The following is an 18,057-nucleotide window of genomic DNA, read 5'->3' on the forward strand; positions in this document are numbered from 1 at the left end:
GGGCCTGGGCCTCCTTGTGCATCGGCGCCAGGATATACTATCCCGGGTTGTCGTTGGTGTAAGCTTCTGGGCTTTAAATCCTTCTCCACAGTTGACCACCAGGTAGCTGATCGTCTGCCTCTTCCTCTAGATTGGGTACCGATGTTGAGTACAGTTTTCACGGAGTAGCTATCATCTCTGCGCATAATGTGACCATATTACCAGCGAAGTCTACTTTCTCTCATTTACATTTCCACAGGTTTGTTCCAGCATTCGACTCACCTACGCAGCAGCGTTCGCTTCACTTTAGGAATGCGGCAGTCATTACGAGGCTGCGGTGGCCGATACGGTCCGAGTAGGTACTACAGTCAGCGTTTAATAGATAGTGACGGCCGAAGCAGCTAAATATCGCAACGTCCTTAATCCTGTTGGGGTGTGAGGGTGGGGGGGTTCCAATATTTTTGGCCACTTTGGCTGACGCGCCGCTATTTATTTGATGCTGACTGTATCTGCATTTTAGTTTTTTTATCGTGTCACCAAGATGGATTTCATTAGTTTAGGTCACGCTGAACAACATTTACAATAAATAATCTATCTATATAATATAATCTATCTATAAATATAATAAAGCTGTAGAGGGTCGAAAGTCTGTACATGGAAGATATTTGAAAAAAAGTTGGCTGGGGATACTTAGAATCGATAACAGAACACGTTCCAACAGTTTTTAGAATTTTTGTCTGTTTGTCTGTTTATCTGTTTATCTGTTTGTCTGTTTATTTGAACGCGCATCGCGTGAAAACGGCTAAACGGATTTTGATACAAACTTTACTAATCTGTCGAGAAAATCTCCGGCCAGGTTATAGGCTATAAAAATTTAACCCCTAAAAGGGGGGGTAGCCACAACACTCGCTTGATTTAAGTTTGCCCCTGAATCTTATGGCGCTACTTAGGAAGGAGGGGCAAACTTTTTTCAAATATTTGCTACCACTATTGAGTACCCTGGTAAACTAACAGATGGCGCTGAATTTAATACGTCGTGACATGCATAGCCACCGAGGAAGGATTTTGCCAAATTAACTCTAAGCAGCTCTAAGTTTAGATGAGGGGTACGGATATCAACAAATTTAATTGAATAATATTATGTTGATTTAATAATACAACAAAATTAAACGACAGTAAATCAATTACCCCTCATTGCACAGTGCCATCTTTTTCACGACTGCCCAAAAAAAAAGAGAGAGAGAGAGAGAGAGAGAGAGAGTGTGTATTGTGTTTTCAGCGATTGTGTTTGTATGTAGATATATGTTTATTTATGTGAGTTTCTTTATTCCACCTTAACTTCTGAATGCCTTAACCGATTTAGACGTACGATACATCATTAGAATCCTCACGTCATCCCGGGTGAGATGATGAGAGAACATGTGACGACATTATCAAACCAATATTGCGGACTTAATACGCCATATTACGCAACCTTTAGAAAAAATATCGTGCAAAGCATCGAGTAGGGTATCAAAATGAAGGGTTGTGAAAGCCAATTAATAATATATATCCAACATGTGGGTTCAAATTTGAGTTTAAGAAAGTACGAATTGACAAAAAATGTTAAGAGAAGCTAATCTCATTAAACCAAATATTATTATTGAATGGGATACTTATTAAAATACAAAGAAGACCTGATGTACGTGGCGCGCTGCACGCGGTTCAAAGCCAGGCGCCCTCGACTTTCTCATATTAAAGTGTCGGGCGTAGCCCGATGTACGTGACGCACTGTTCGCGTTCCAAAGCCGGGTGAATTCGACTTTCTCATAGGTACTTGAAAGTGTTGGGCGTAGCCGGATGTACGTGACACGCTGTACGCAGGCGCCCTCATAGTCAAACCTTCGGACGTAACCCGACGTACGTGGCGCGCTGTACGCGTTCCAAAGCCGGGCGCCTTCGGCGCCCTCATACTCAAAACGTCGGGAGTAGCCCGACGCACGTGGCGCGCTGTACGCGTTCCAAAGCCGGGCGCCTTCGGCGCCCTCATACTAAAAGAGTCGGACGTAGACCGATGTACGTGACACGCTGTACACTTGCCAAAGTTGGGTGCCTTCGGCACCCTCATACTAAAAGAGTCGAGCGTAGCCCGACGTATGTGGCGCACTGCACGCGGTCCAAAGCTAGGCGACTTCGACTTTCTCATACTAAAAGAATCTGGCGTAGCCCGACTTACGTGGTGCGCTGCACGCGGTCCAAAGCCAGGCGACTTAGACTTTCTCATACTAAAAGAGACGTATACGTGACACGCTGTATGGTTACCAAAGCCACTACACGTTACGAAATTCTTATACTAAAAGAGTCGGACGTAGACCGACGTACGTGACACGCTGTACGCTTGCCAAAGATGATGAGAGATGGCGCCACTGCCACGAGTAACGTCAACTCAGTGCATAATATTTACTTAAAAATAGATTAATAACAAATATCAGTGTAGCAAACTAGCTAACATGTGAAACTTTGTGCAATTACGCCTGGAAAGTGTTATCTACGCGAAAGAACCTTACATAAAGTGACAAAAGACTATTTTTTGCTAGTGTCATTAACTCGGAATATTCGTGTATTTAAAGAAAATCAGAGAAACAGCTATTTACACTGACCATCCCATATCAATAAAAATAAGGAATGTAACTGTGATATATGTGTAAAACAGTGATAAAGTGATAAATAACATTTTAGTATCCGTTAATTTATTCAAAATAAACAAAGACATTCAAACTTAAGACAAAGGTCAGCTAACTCACATAACCACCTAGCGTAAAACACCTGAACTACACCGCTGACCCAGTGACCTGAGTAGAGTATGTTACAGCGCCATCTATATACTGTATGGTGATACCGTGCGCCCGAGGTATCTGCTACTACCGCGAAGGGCACTCAGAGCGCCATCTACTAACGTAACGCTGAACCAGAAAGCACCAATAGTATACTGTACATTGCGTCTGCGCTTACGTTCATACGAGTGTTGAGTCTACTTCCCGAATGAGTGGTAAGATGGCGCCAACATGCGCGAAATGCAATGAGAGCCTGTTAAATAAAGATATACTGAAATGCTCCAAGTGCAAACATACTTTTGACAAAAAATGTGCAGGAAGATCTGGTAAATTATTTAATTTAATGACGACAGAAAGTAAGAAAGCTTGGGTATGCCTTCCGTGTCGCCAAAGTACACTCTCACCAAACCAAATTTCGACAAGAAAAAACCCCATTATGCTAAGAAGTGAGGACGAACAAAATGTCACATTAAGGAGAAAAAATACGAAAACAACAAATAAGATCGCGTCGGCAGTACTAGTTTCAGCAAATAATCTCCCTTGTAAAAAACAATCTGAGCCAGAAAATCTCTCATACTACTCAGCTTCCGAAAGTGGAGCGGTGCAATACACTGATACCATCGCACCTATTGCCGAATCCAACGACCAGATTTGTTCTCCTTTGGTATCGTAAGAGCCTGAAGAAGCCTTAAATGTCTCAGTCGCCCCTACTGGTCCTGTTTCCTCGGAAAAGCCAGAGTCTCTCGTCCACAACGAACCTTCCTCTACAATGCACGAGCATGTGAGCTTTCCGAGCGTTCCGATTGCCCAGAGCGATCGCTCTCAAGTGGCAGAAGAGCCTGAAGAAGCCTTAAATGTCTCAGACGCCCCTACTGGTCCTGTTTCCTCGGAAAAGCTAGAGTCTCTCGTTCACAACGAATCCTCCTCTACTATGCACGAGCCTGCGAGCTTTCCGAGCTTTCCGATTGCCCAGTGCGTTAGCTCTCAAGTGGCGGAAGAGCCTGAAGAAGCCTTAAATGTCTCCGTTGCCCCCACTGGTACTGGTACTGGTTGTTTTTCCTCGGCAGAGCCCGAACTGGACAATGACGAAGTTTTAGAGACTTCTATCGTCCACAACGAAGCTTCCTCTGCTATGCAAAAGTCTGAAAGCTTTCCATGCGTTCCAATTATCCAGAGAGATAGCTCTCAAGTTACGGAAGAGCTTATAAATACTCCAAGCGTCTCTACCACACAGAATAATGTGTTATTAAGATCGAAGTCCACTGAATCTATACTGCACACTGAGGACTATATGCAAGATACATTCCAATATGAAGACGAGGAGCTGTCACGAAGTCTTGACCTAACCAACGAGTCTAGCCTTGTCATAGAGTTGAAGCGTGAAATAGAAAAATTAAAAATTGAATTAGCAAGCACAGAGTTAGAACTACAAAATGTAATACTCGAAAAGAATGAACTTACACGCCAATCAAACAAGCTCGCGCAGGAGTTAAGTACATTGAAAAACCTCTGTAGAACCCCATCGCCCTCGAACAAAGTTGTTCGCAAGACCCGATCTTCAGTGGCGACACCTATGAACACAATCGATTCCAGCCCATCTGCAAGTCACCCCTTTAAAATTATAAAAATGGAACGTATGATAACAACACTGGAAAATGAATTATCTCATTCAAAACAGGAAATAATAGACCTAAACTTAGTTATCAAGAGCCTTGAAGAAAAACTGCGGCTTACTTCACCACCAGTAGAATTGAGTATAGTACAAAATAGGCACTGTCAACGTGTTACTGAATTGACAAAATGTAAAAATCAACTTAACAAATTATGTTTAATATCTAGCAGTAAAAGATCTCACTTATTGCGTAATATGAAATCGAATAGTTTCTACTCACAGTTCGAGTGGTGTCATTTTATTACACCTAATGTAGGAATAAATGTACTACTAAGGGACATCGAAGCAAAGCTCAGCCAGTTTACCAAACAAGACTTTTGTATAATTATGATCGGTGAGACCGATTTTTATACAACGCAGGACTTCCGTGAATTAGTTAACACAATAAATAAAAAGTTAACACGCATTTCCCATACAAACATTATAATGGCTCTACCACCGTATATCTGCGGTGCACCGTTATACAACTCTAGGATTGATTCATTTAAGCATGCACTTGAGCAAGACATTGAAAAATATAATTACGGTTTGGTGTACAATTCTAATCAGAACCTATCAATAGACAAATTTTCTTCATTGAGTGGGAAAATTATCAACTCCGGGGCCTTATTCCACTTGTGCAAAACTGACATTTCGAATCAACATCACATCAACAGATGATTGTATCGCATTGTTCAATGGAATCGCGTTCTATCGCAAACTTGTGATCGAAAAAATAAGTAAGAAAAAATCAACTTTGTTTTACTACTACTATACGGTTTATAATGACTTTGAACTCGGGGTAGGTCGGTTAAGTCGGTTTGGTTCGGTTGTCACCTAACTGTGGATTGCTAATGTCAAATTTTGACAGGCGTGGATACTATCGCTAGACTTTTTTGTCCATGGGCTTGGGCACCATCTTGGAGTTTTTGACGTGCGAAAGGGTATTTTATAGCATAGAGTAAAGCTTTTTTTTTCAATATATACGTTTACAGGAATTAATGACATCTTGTGAGCGATAGATGAACTAACGCGCTATTCACGGTGCGGCGGCGAGTAGTGGAACTATACGTGACAATTTCCCTCAATCAAAAGGGGACTACACTGTTGATGGTCGATAAAGGCTATTATTAATTGAATTTTAACAGCACGAACGCCTTATTGACAAGCGTTCTTTTTGTTGAACCCACACCTACACGTCAAATAATGCTCGCTCCACACATTCACCTATGAACGCTCAAAAATACCTATTCACGCAAGTTGTAATTAAACCATATTTAGAAAAGTCAGTTTTTATTACTGGGTGGAATTAGGGATGAAAATCCCGGAAAAAAACAAATGCTTATCGCACACACAAAATTTAGTTTTTTCCGGTTATTTTCCAGTTTAGGATGACTCACGTTAGACCGGGCTGTGGCCGGGCCGCCGGAGCTACCGGAGCTTCCTTTTCTATGCAAAGCGTTAAGCAGGCCACTGAAGAGCCTTCCAAATGGATGCCGTTACAATGGATTCATCCAAATGGACGGCATCCTAATACTAAACATTGTACGTTTTTGACATTCACGGACCGATTTTGGAATGTAGCCACGCTATTTGGACTGTTTTCACTATAACATTGATGCATCAAGGTGATTTGCTTACAGTACCTATGTTTACAGATAGGCTACCGCAAAACGCGATAATCGAAATTTCGTTATCTGCCTCTCTGTCGATCGAATGGCCATGAGTGATAGAGGCAGAAAACGATATTTCGATTTACGTGTTTCGCGGTAGGCCATGGGATGTGATTAACGCCCTCTACGCAGGGTTTTGCGTAATATTGCCTATTTCCTGCCTCAAATTACAGTGTGACAAAAACCAGTAGAATATAAATGAGGGCGCCACTTTCTACGTTACTGTCCCTTTTTTGACGTAAAATGCTTAAAAATGGCATCAATTTAGTATGGAATATTTTTAGTTCCAGTTTATTTAATTTCTACTATTTTATGTCGCACTTTGGGTATAGGCACTAACTACTGAAATAATACAATAGTACTCTTTGTATATATATTTTTTATAATAAACTAAACGGGGATTGGCTCTATTGAAAACAGAGCCTAAGATGATGGAGCTTACCGGCTCAGTAAGTAATAATAGCCTATTCACTCTTGCTTTAAAGACACCGAGGTCAAATTTCCCAGGAAACACAGATGACGGGAGCGCATTCCATTCCTTAATCGTCCTTACAAAAAAGATGAGGCAAATCGTTTTGTGCGGACAAATATAGATGGTCAAGCAAATCTTGTCAGTAGAAAAAGGCGCGAAATTCAAATTTTCTATGAGACGATATCCCTTCGTGCCTACATTTTTCAAATTTGCCGCCTTTTTCTACTGACAAGATCTGCTTGACCAACTATAGAATATTAACAACGAACGGGTACAGTCGCTTTGCTCCTCCCGCCTGGACGTCCGACATAGACCTAGTATTAGGTACTATCGGGTGCAGCGACGGTTGAGCATCCCATACAACCATTTCTAGTCGCCGTTACGACGCGGTGTAGACACATCTTGTGTCGACACCGTCTGTTTCGGTCACAATTCCAGTCGCAGAGTCGTCGCCGTGTCGACACAGTTACCAGAAATGGGGAAGGGTCGACACATGACACAAAGTGACATAAAGTGTGGTCGCCGTGTGCACACATTGTTACGAGTTTGCGACTACTTTATGCCAAAATCATTCGTTCATTCGTTCATTTTGTTCCTGTCAAATGGAAACTGTCAGATGGAAAAATAGTTAAATAAAAATAAGTGACATTAATACGCCATCTCTAAAACGGATTACAAGACGTAATTATATATTGTTTGCATTTATATTACAATAGGACTTAAATTATAATGGGGAATTAAACTGCTCGAGTGATTTGATAAACTAAGTGTAATATAATCAACGCGCCACCACATTGTTTTAGTTTTGCCGGAAATGAAATTGTTTACTTCTCAGTGCCTGTGTTCATAACTATAGTATTTGATGCATTTTTAGTACTTCGATGCGTATACTATACTTAAATAACAGAAATAACGCTTTACATACTACGAAACTTGTTAATTATGATGTATAAATATGGTTTAAGGCTAAGAAATATTGCAGTCACAAAGTAGTCGCAAATGTTTCGACTTTGTGTCGACTCTGTGTAGACACATGACACGCGCTGTCAAAAGTAATAACAAAGTTACTGGATTTGCAAAATGGCTCCTTGTGTTCATTTGTTTTCAGATATTCTCAAAGTGTAAAAATGCCGTGGTCAGAGATGGGACTTATTAAGATTCACTGTTTATTCGACTAATTACTGGAATAAAAAAAGTTAATCCTCAAATTTTAATCGCGATTAGTTTAGTCGACCTAACATAGATTGAAATTGAATTAATCTGAATATTAATCCAATTAATTATCGATTAAATCTCGGTTGCAAGTTGACAGGGGGCCATTTTTGTACGTAAAAATAATAGAAATGTCTTGCATGCAGATGGTAGCCAAACACTTTGTCATAAAAGTCGAGATGGGTGTCGATTTATAGGTTTTAGGGAGTGCCGATTTCGAAAATGATGACCATTTTGGAATCCAAAATGGCGGCCATGCACTGTGTCATAAAAGTCGTCATGGATGTCGTTTTATACGTTTTAGGGGGCCCCAATTTTGAAAATGATGACCATTTTGGAATCCAAAATGGCGGCCATGCACTGTGCCATAAGTCGTCATGGGTGTCGTTTTATAGGTTTTGGGGGGCGCAGATTTCGAAAATGATAACCATTTTCGATTCCAAAATGGCGGCCATGCACTATGTCATAAAAGTCGTCATGGATGTCGTTTTATAGGTTTTAGGGGGCCCCGATTTAGAAAACGATGACCATTTTGAAATCCAAAATGGGGGCCATGCACTATGTCATAAAAGTCGTCATGGGTATCGTTTTATAGGTTTTGGGGGGCGCAGATTTAGAAAATGATGACCATTTTGGATTCCAAAATGGTGGCCATGCACTATGTCATAAAAGTCGTCATGGGTGTCATTTTATAGGTTTTAGGGGGCGCAGATTTCGAAAACGATGACCATTTTGGATTCCAAGATGGCGGCCATGCACTATGTCATAAAAGTCGTCATGGATGTCGTTTCATAGGTTTTAGGGGGCCCCGCTTTCGAAAATGATGACCATTTTGGAATCCAGAATGGCGGCCATGCACTATGTCATAAAAGTCGTCATGGGTGTCGTTTTATAGGTTTTGGGGGGCGCAGATTTCGAAAATGATAACCATTTTCGATTCCAAAATGGCGGCCATGCACTATGTCATAAAAGTCGTCATGGATGTCGTTTTATAGGTTTTAGGGGGCCCCGATTTAGAAAATGATGACCATTTTGAAATCCAAAATGGCGGCCATGCACTATGTCATAAAAGTCGTCATGGGTATCGTTTTATAGGTTTTGGGGGGCGCAGATTTCGAAAATGATAACCATTTTCGATTCCAAAATGGCGGCCATGCACTATGTCATAAAAGTCGTCATGGATGTCGTTGTATGGGTCATGGTCATCATTTTCGAAATCTGCTCTTCCTGACACCTATAAATCAACATCTATGACGGCTTATATGACAAAGTGCACGGCAGACATCTTGGAATCCAAAATGGTCATCATTTTCGAATTCTGCACTCCCTAAAACCTATAAAATGATATCCATGACGACTTTTATGACGAAGTGCACGGCACACATCTTGGATTCCAAACTGGTCATCATTTTCGAAATCGGCACTTCCTAAAACCTATAAAACGATATTCATGACGACTTTTATGACAAAATACGTAGCCGCCATCTTGGATTATAAAATGATCATCGTTTTCGAATTCTGCACTCCCTAAAACCTATAAATCGACATCCGTGACGACGCAAGTTATCTTTATTTTCAGATCTAACAAATTGCTACAGAATACAAAGGACAAAAAAAGAAGCGAGGAGGTAATGAAACCAGCAAAAATACAGATGATTCCTCGACGCAATTGGATGCTTCTTAAATTGTGTCCAGATTTTTTTGTCATAAAAGTTTTTATTTTTCACATATTAGGTACTCTCACAAGTTCCGTGACATTTCGACCTTGTAATTTTTTAAGTAAATGTTTTTGTTTATCTATGAGAATCTCACTAGAATAATATAATCAAGGTATGTTTATATTTAATGATTGAAATAGTAACGAAAATAAAATTATATTTGTGTCTTATATTCCTGCCGAAGACTTTTATTTTTCCTTTTCCTTCTGCACAAGTTTGGCCAAGTAATAAGAATTTAGGGCTCTCAATTTTATTTTGACTTCTACAACAGTAAAGCTACGAGGCCATGTTTGGTATCGTTTTCGTATAAATTCGCAGTACCAAATTTAGTTATGGTATCACATTGACACCATTCCAAAGTAAAAACATATAAACTTATTATAATACTTTCTTTTAAACTCCTCTTCACGCTTAAACTGCTGAACAGTTTTAATTTAAATTTAGTACACATATTTTGAGTCCCGAGACAGGACATAATAAGTTATCTCAAAAATCATCCTTTAAAGGTGTGAAATGAGGTGTAGGAGGGAATTTAGAATTGACTTCTTGAAGTTAATACTGTTTAAGTTTAGGTTTGAAGTCATGTTTTTTTACCATTTTTAACTAAATCAAAGATGTAGACCATCCCAAATTTCATATAAATCGATTCAGCGGTTATTGATTTCCCGTACAAATTTCCACGCCACTTTTCACACCTTTAAAAGATGATTTTGGTTATAAGATCTATCCTATGTCCTGTTCCGGGACGCAAACTATTTCTATACCAAATTTCAACGACATCGGTTCAGCGGTTAAGCGTCAAGAGGAGTTTAAAAAAAACCGGCCAAGTGCGAGTCGGACCCGCGTATTAAGGGTTCCGTACATTAAGTCCGACTCGCGCTTGACTGCACATTTCTAATAGGTTTTCCTGTCATCTATAGGTAAAGAACTATTTTGTGTATTCAGACGCACGAGTGATCCCATAAGAATTCCGTTTTTGCTTTTGACGTACGGAACCCTAAAAAGATTTTTTTTAATTTTGTGGAATGGTGTCAATGTGATACCTTAAATGGATTCAGCAACCCAGATTTATACGAAAACGATACCATACACGGCCTAGCACCTTCACTGATGTAGATATATCAAGATAAAATTGAGAGCCCTAAATAAACTTTCAAGAGCGGATATCTCAAAAACTATTTAACATATCGAAATAATTTACTGAATAAACTTGTAACAAATTAAATTAACTTTCATTTTGTATAAATGGCCATGTCGCTAAGATGCATAGTTTCCGAGATATAATCGAAAAACCGGAAAATGGGACCTTCAAACAAAGCCCCCTCTCTTCCCCCCGCTCAAGGGCTACGGCCGGGGACTTTTGATATGTTCACCTCCTAACTTGCCCAAACCAAGTTACAGAGTCAAAAATTGTGTTCCGAGCATTTCCCTCTACAACTTTTTGGAGCATTCGTTGGCTGACCTAAGTAGCTTATTGCATTTCTTTAAAAACTTTTCTGTAAAAGGATGACGGGTGTTGGGTGTTTATATGGTTTTGGTCGATTATTATCATTTGCATCGCCCATGATGACTTACTAGAATTACTTACGAGCACACGAGGCACTAATAGTAGTTTGACAAACCTTGGGTTTCAAGAGGTATTTTATATTGACATTTGCTGTCACAAATTTGCTGTCAGATTTAGTCGCAAACCGCACGCAAAGTGCACACAAATGTGTCGACACCTTGTTACGGAAAAGTGTACACACGGCGACGACACTTTGTTTCGAAACAATTCTAGACACATTGTGTGGACTCTGTTACGACACATCTGACATTTAGTTACCACTTTGATGATTCTGCGACTGGAATGGTTATATGGGATCCTACAGTTCGATTTCAAATGCACCCCAGACGCGGTCACTTATTTACATTATCCACCAATGGGAACAGTCCAAGATTTTTGACCAGTAACTCTAAATTTTTAATATAAACGTAACGTGCCTAACAATACGGTACAATTTGCAACGGATATGAAATCGAAAGGAGTAGCTTTTTTTACCTTTTTTTATAAGTAAACCACCAAGAAACATCTGGCTAGTAACACTTAAAATTGAATGCATTGTAATGACCCAACTCAAATTCCTTACCTCGCAGTTTCGGTTGTAAAATTAAATTTCTTGACGACTTTCCTTTTTTCTAGACATTTTTTTATCTAAGTTTCAAAAAAGTTGAGTGCTTAACGAGTTCAATAAAGATCAATAAATAATACTATTGATGTGTTTAATTTATACTTAACTACTTTTATAATAAATATTTAAGTGGGGTATCCCATACAACAAACGTGACTTGTTTGCCGTTTTTTGCGCAATGGTAAGGAATCCTTCGTGCGCGAGTCATAATAATTCAGTTGCTAAATAAATAATTGGTAGCTTGCTCATATTGAAATATTTTAACGCTTTTGTTGCCAAAGTAGGTATTCATTTTAGTACCTATTTCTATTTTTTAAGCTACTGAAATCCGATTAATTAGTTGACCGGTTAAATACGTGCCCAAAAAAGTAAGAGTCGTTAAACAATTTAAGATTCGTTTAAGCGGGCAGATGTTAAGTTAAGACGCCGCACGGTCTCTGCACGCAAAGTGCGCAAAATTTAACAATTCTGGACAAACATTATGGCTATTAAAAAAAGTTTTCACGTATTCTTGGTCGCACAATTGTTTTACGGGCACCAGATGTGTAATCTTTCTAACATAGAATGCCCTTTAAAATGCAACTGATAACGATGGTCAACACATGTTTGGGTTGGTCAGGTAAGAACCCAAAAACAATATCGATGCAATATACTTAAGGCACGACTGTGATTGGTTGTAATACTTGTAATATAAGAAGGCGTGACGTTTTAAAGTTTTGGGTGCAAGCGATTTTCGTTGAGAAATGCTCAACCGTCGCTGCACCCGATAGTACATAGATGAGCTATACGCGTGCCTCCGTGAGGGATAAAACATTCGCAAAGCGACAATATTAAAAACACGTTTTAACATTTCTGACAACATACCAAAAACAATCTACGTAATTCGGTCGGGTTATTTGTTGCCCACCATAAACCATATAAATAAATGTTGGTGGGGAACAAACAAAAAGTGAGACTGTGACAAGGACAAGCAATAATACCGCTTTCTCTGCTACTCCTACTGAAATTGCCATAAGTGCATCTGGTTCGGTCGTTTAGCCCCTCCCCCGTGTCATCTCTATACACCGTGTTTTTGTTGAATTCCGTTACCTTCGGGGTATGGATAAGTATCCGACCGCCATATACGCCAGTAACCGACACATAATTATTTATTTCAGCACGCTACATGTATACTAAACTATTTATACTGTTTTTATTAGTATTGAATTCTAACAATATTTTGGTGGTAACTACTGGGAATAAAAATTCCCAGTAGTTACCACCAAGCCGAGTTGGTGGTAACTAGTGGGATTTTTTTTTACCAGTGGTAAAAGGTGGGAAAAAATGCCCAGTAGTTACCACTGGTAAGAACTTGGTGGTAACTAGTGGGAATAACACATTCTTTTGCGCACTCCCTAGAATATATCCGATAGAACACCGATAGACATGTAACTCGTCGGCGATGATATGATCGAGGCTTTGTAACTTTGATTTGACAGCCATCGCCAAAAAGTATATGAGCCCGGCGCTCTATCGAGTCCAGGGCTGCCAGCTGATAGTCGGACCAAAAAAGTCTGCAGCAGATTTGATAGCCAGTGGCAGCAGTATTCCATGCACGAGCAGACCTATGTTTAGTGCCGCCTCACCTTAAATAGGACATCAGGTTTTGGTAGCAGGCCTGGACTCAATTGTCGACCCGAAATTTTGGTTGGATTATTATTTTTCTAATACAAAGGCCGCAATGAGACTACCATAAAAATTTTGTTTTGTACCAAGTTTTGTTTCTTTTTAAAAATAAAGGAATGTCTCCTTTAAAGTAAAATGAGCCAGCTTAAGGATTTAAGGTAGTTTCCCTCCAGGGCCCGACTTATCTTGCCACCCTGTATATGGCATCCTATTTGAAAGCAATCCTACAATTATGGTCATACACGCCAAATTTGTCAAAATTGTTGTTATTACACCATCATCTGTAAATATGTAGTTAGTTAATAAGTTTGTGCGTGTATCCTACTAACATTTGTTGTAAGATTTAAATTTAAATGACGAAATTGATCTTTTGTTGGCCTTAAATAAATTAAATTAAATTATTAATCACAGGGTAATTAAATAACAACAATCTTAACAAATATAGCGTGTATGATCATGATTGTAGGATTGCTTTCAAATAGGATCAATAAACATTATTTGAATAGGTAGGTATATCTTCCTTTGACGTGGCTGCTATAGTCTTCAGAATTTGATTTGCCGTGTGATCATCGCTTTCTGGTTGCAACTTGGTGCCATCGAGGAATGTCCATAGTATATATAGTAGTGTACCCTATGATGGGCGTGGAACCAGTAATGGGACAAAAAACCACAAATCCTGTAAAATAAGTGTCTAAAAGTAGTTTATAAACACTGCCTGTATATTATCATAAATAAGAGTCCTAGAGCTGTTTCAGTTTGAATTTTTATTAAATTTGGTTGTATTTTAAGAAATTGGCGTCAACCCAAAAGTTGTCGTGTCACTGAAAAAAAATACCACTACGAATTCTTAACAACTTCGCTAAGAGAGGTGAGTTAATTTATTAAATTTTAATTAATTAATACTTGATGAAAACTAGAATGTGCTTTGTTAATTGCATTTACCATGAGATAAGGTATACAACATACTATGTTGTGACTCCACAGATGTAAAAAAATAGTGGTATTTGGCCCAATCCCATTATAGGAGCTCTAAAACTGCATACCTCCTATAATGGGACAATTTACATAATGATGCTTGCCATGCCATCATTTCATGTTTAAACAATACAGAAGTAAATTTAGTTACGAAATATGTCAACCAGGAGGTACGCTCGGACTTCGGATAAATTAATATCGTTTTTTAGTGTGGGTCAAATCTTGGTAGCCGAGTTTGAGCCACTTTCCCGTTTTCCGATTGAGTTGAAATTTTGTATTCGTAATTAAATATGCAAATCGGATGATAATGCAATATTATGATAACATGGACCAGATCTGATGACCTATTTCACTATTTTATACTGATAGAGCAGTGTCCATTACTGGGGGGCCCATTACTGGAGCTTTGGTGTCCATGACTGGAGAAAAATAGCATAGTTTTAATTTGTTAAGTATGTGGAAACTCATTGCAGTATCTTTGATACAACACGCCTAAAACATGAAAGACGGATAGGACTTTCATCTTTCAATACGCTTAGCGGTAGACCATTCACATGTATTAGGGAAATATCACAAATACTCCAAATTCCCTCTTAAATGTCCCATGACTGGTGCTGTTACTATATATGAAAGAAAAAAATATTTATCACAACACAATACCTTCTACTACTACAGGGCGGCACCTTTAACCTTATTTTGGCAGTGATAATAATATATCCTTACTTAATATAAAATAGGTTAGGTGTCTACATAATTGTGTATCAATAATATTTTCAGTGGCTCATCTCTGTTATATATATACTAGCTTTTCCCCGCGACTTCTTCAGCATGGAATTATTTTATTCAATCAGTTAAAGGGTGATTTCTTGAATGAAAACTACCCTTTGTCATTCCCCGGGACTCAAACTATCTCTATGTAGGTACCCAACTAAATCGTGCACCAGCGCCGGTGCTACACCGCACGGGCGGGACAGTTCCTATTGACAAAGTTTGTTGTCCAGTTTGTGTTAAGTCCCCATACAAAGTTCCACCCCTTTAAGGTGGTTCTCCTTGCTCGATTTTCATACAACTTTCTTGGCACCCTAGCTCCTATTATATAGGGTTTCTTCACTTGTATATGTAATGTTTGGGTAGTATATATATTTCTGTCTTCGCAGAACGTAAAAAAATACTAGATTTTGATTAAAATTATTAAGAAAAAAGCCTTTGAATATTGGTAAAATTTTGCCTCATTGCTTGTTTGTGTGAGTGATGCTTATAGTATCGGTGTAATTCTAACATGGCGACTTCATTTGACAAGCAATCATTTTTAATTTGTCAAAGCTGTAACAGATGGCACTTTAAAACCGCAACACAGATTACCTGTGTATTTTGTTTTATTTTCACTCAATAGAGGGAGGTATATTTAATGCACAAAGCATGTTACGAGTATACCTACTCATTTAAGAATCTCCTTTCTGATATAATTTCATTCCCAGATTTAATATAACTTAATAATTATTATGATTATTACACAATAAAATACATTTACATATTTATAGAAAGGTCAGTCCAAACAATCATTCGCGTTTACAGTCGTCCACCGAAAACCCTTGTGAATTCTGCTTTCGTTTCGGTAGAAATATAAATGTTCTCTGGAAAAGCCTATATTTATTGTAACAATGATTTTTAAACTAAAATACCTGGCTATATTTTTCTCAAAAATATATAGGTACCTATGTGGAGAAAAATGTCATCTTCTTGTAAATAAACAAGATTCTATAATATCTTCTGCTTGTGCATAACAATAACATTAGTAGATGATATTTTTAGGGTTCCGTACCCAAAGGGTAAAACGGGACCCTATTACTAAGGCTTCGCTGTCCGTCCGTCTGTCCGTCTGTCTGTCACCAGGCTGTATCTCACGAACCGTGATAGCTAGACAGTTGAAATTTTCACAGATGATGTATTTCTGTTGCCGCTATAACAACAAATACTAAAAACAGAATAAAATAAAGATTTAAATGGGGCTCCCATACAACAAACGTGATTTTTGACCAAAGTTAAGCAACGTCGGGAGTGGTCAGTACTTGGATGGGTGACCGTTTTTTTTTTGCTTTTTTTTTGTTTTTTTTTTGCATTATGGTACGGAACCCTTCGTGCGCGAGTCCGACTCGCACTTGCCTGGTTTTTTTTCCAAAAATGCTGCTTTTCACCCGAGTTAAAACACTCTACTTTTCATTTCGCATACGAGGAAAGTAAAACGCATGTGTTTTTTTAAATACATTTTTATAGTAGGTATTTTTGAGAGTAGGTATTTTCAATTAACAATTTGGCCAAAAGTATCGTTATTTATGGAATGGGGAGTCAAATATCAGAATGGAAATTGTTAGTGCCATGCCTTATGGGAAACGGTCGCAGAGATAGTTCAGAGCCGGAAACCGCTACCAACTTTTAGTATGTTGTTGGGCATGGCATTGGGTCTCCAAAACTGCCGGGAGACGGCGGCGCCGGCCATCTACTTCAGCGGAATGACGTCATCAAAATGACTCCCGCTTCGTTGCGAATATTGCATACTGCACCCAAATTATGCGTAGCACATACACGTGTGGGGTATTAAATGAAAGCCAATTAAATAAACTATATTTTATTCGTACAATGTGTATCAAAATATGCAACAGTTTAAGAAAAATTTACAAAATAATAAAAATTACGTAAAAAAATATTTGATTATTTGGGTTTTACAACCAAACCAAAAGTCGGACGATAAAGCAATGTACTACAACATTAAAGATGACGTCTCAAGCCATACACTGATATCAATAAAATCAAAATTGAACCAAATATGTGGAAATTATGCATCAAAATGTAGATATTTGCCCATACAAATGCATAAAAGTTAAAAAAATCAAAATTGGTCATTTTCAGGATAATCCGCATAAGCTTCTAGTATGTTATTAGCAATATGACCTGGATTCTAAAACTGCCGGGAGACCATCTCTGTTGTTCCTCAGTTACAAATAATGACGTCATATAAATAATCACTGCCGAATTTCGTAAATTGTAAATTATAGCTATACCACGAGTCTCACATACACGTGAGTTACATGTAATGAAAGGTTATTAAATGTATTATGATTCACTTAAACATTGTTTGTAAAAAAAATTTACGGTTTCAGAGCTAGAAACAACGAAATACCACTTTTTATGGAAAAAGTAGATATGTATCAATTTTATAGCTAAACTAAAACCGTAAAAAATTTTTTGCGTATAATATTTGAAAAACTAGTTATTCAACTATATATCACAATTTAAATTTTACATTTCCGACAAAAACTGTGGTAGGTGTGGAAAAAAAACTAAAGCGCCCCAACAATTCTACCTTAATGCGCTCATATTATGCAAGGAATAGTTCTATTTATCGAGTATTAAATGAATGAACATTACATAAAATACATGAAAACGACATTTTCGAATGGAACCATAATTAAAAAAATAATAATTTACTTGATAAGTAAGCAATATACTGTTTCTTTAAGTACCTAATCTCCTCCTTTCAAAGTCGGTTAAAATGTAGCTTTTGTGGCCTGGGCTACAAAAACAAATAAATTGACACCTCATTTATCAAAATCAGTTCAGTTGTTTCATGTAAAAAATACATAATTACATACGTAGATAGCAGCTCCTGCTGTAGTCGCGGTAAATATTAATATGAAATAGATAGTGTCCGACCGAAACATGTTTTTTTG

This window comes from Cydia fagiglandana, chromosome 16 (genome assembly GCF_963556715.1).
Source record: "Cydia fagiglandana chromosome 16, ilCydFagi1.1, whole genome shotgun sequence".
In the NCBI taxonomy this organism is placed as follows: Eukaryota; Metazoa; Arthropoda; class Insecta; order Lepidoptera; family Tortricidae; genus Cydia; species Cydia fagiglandana.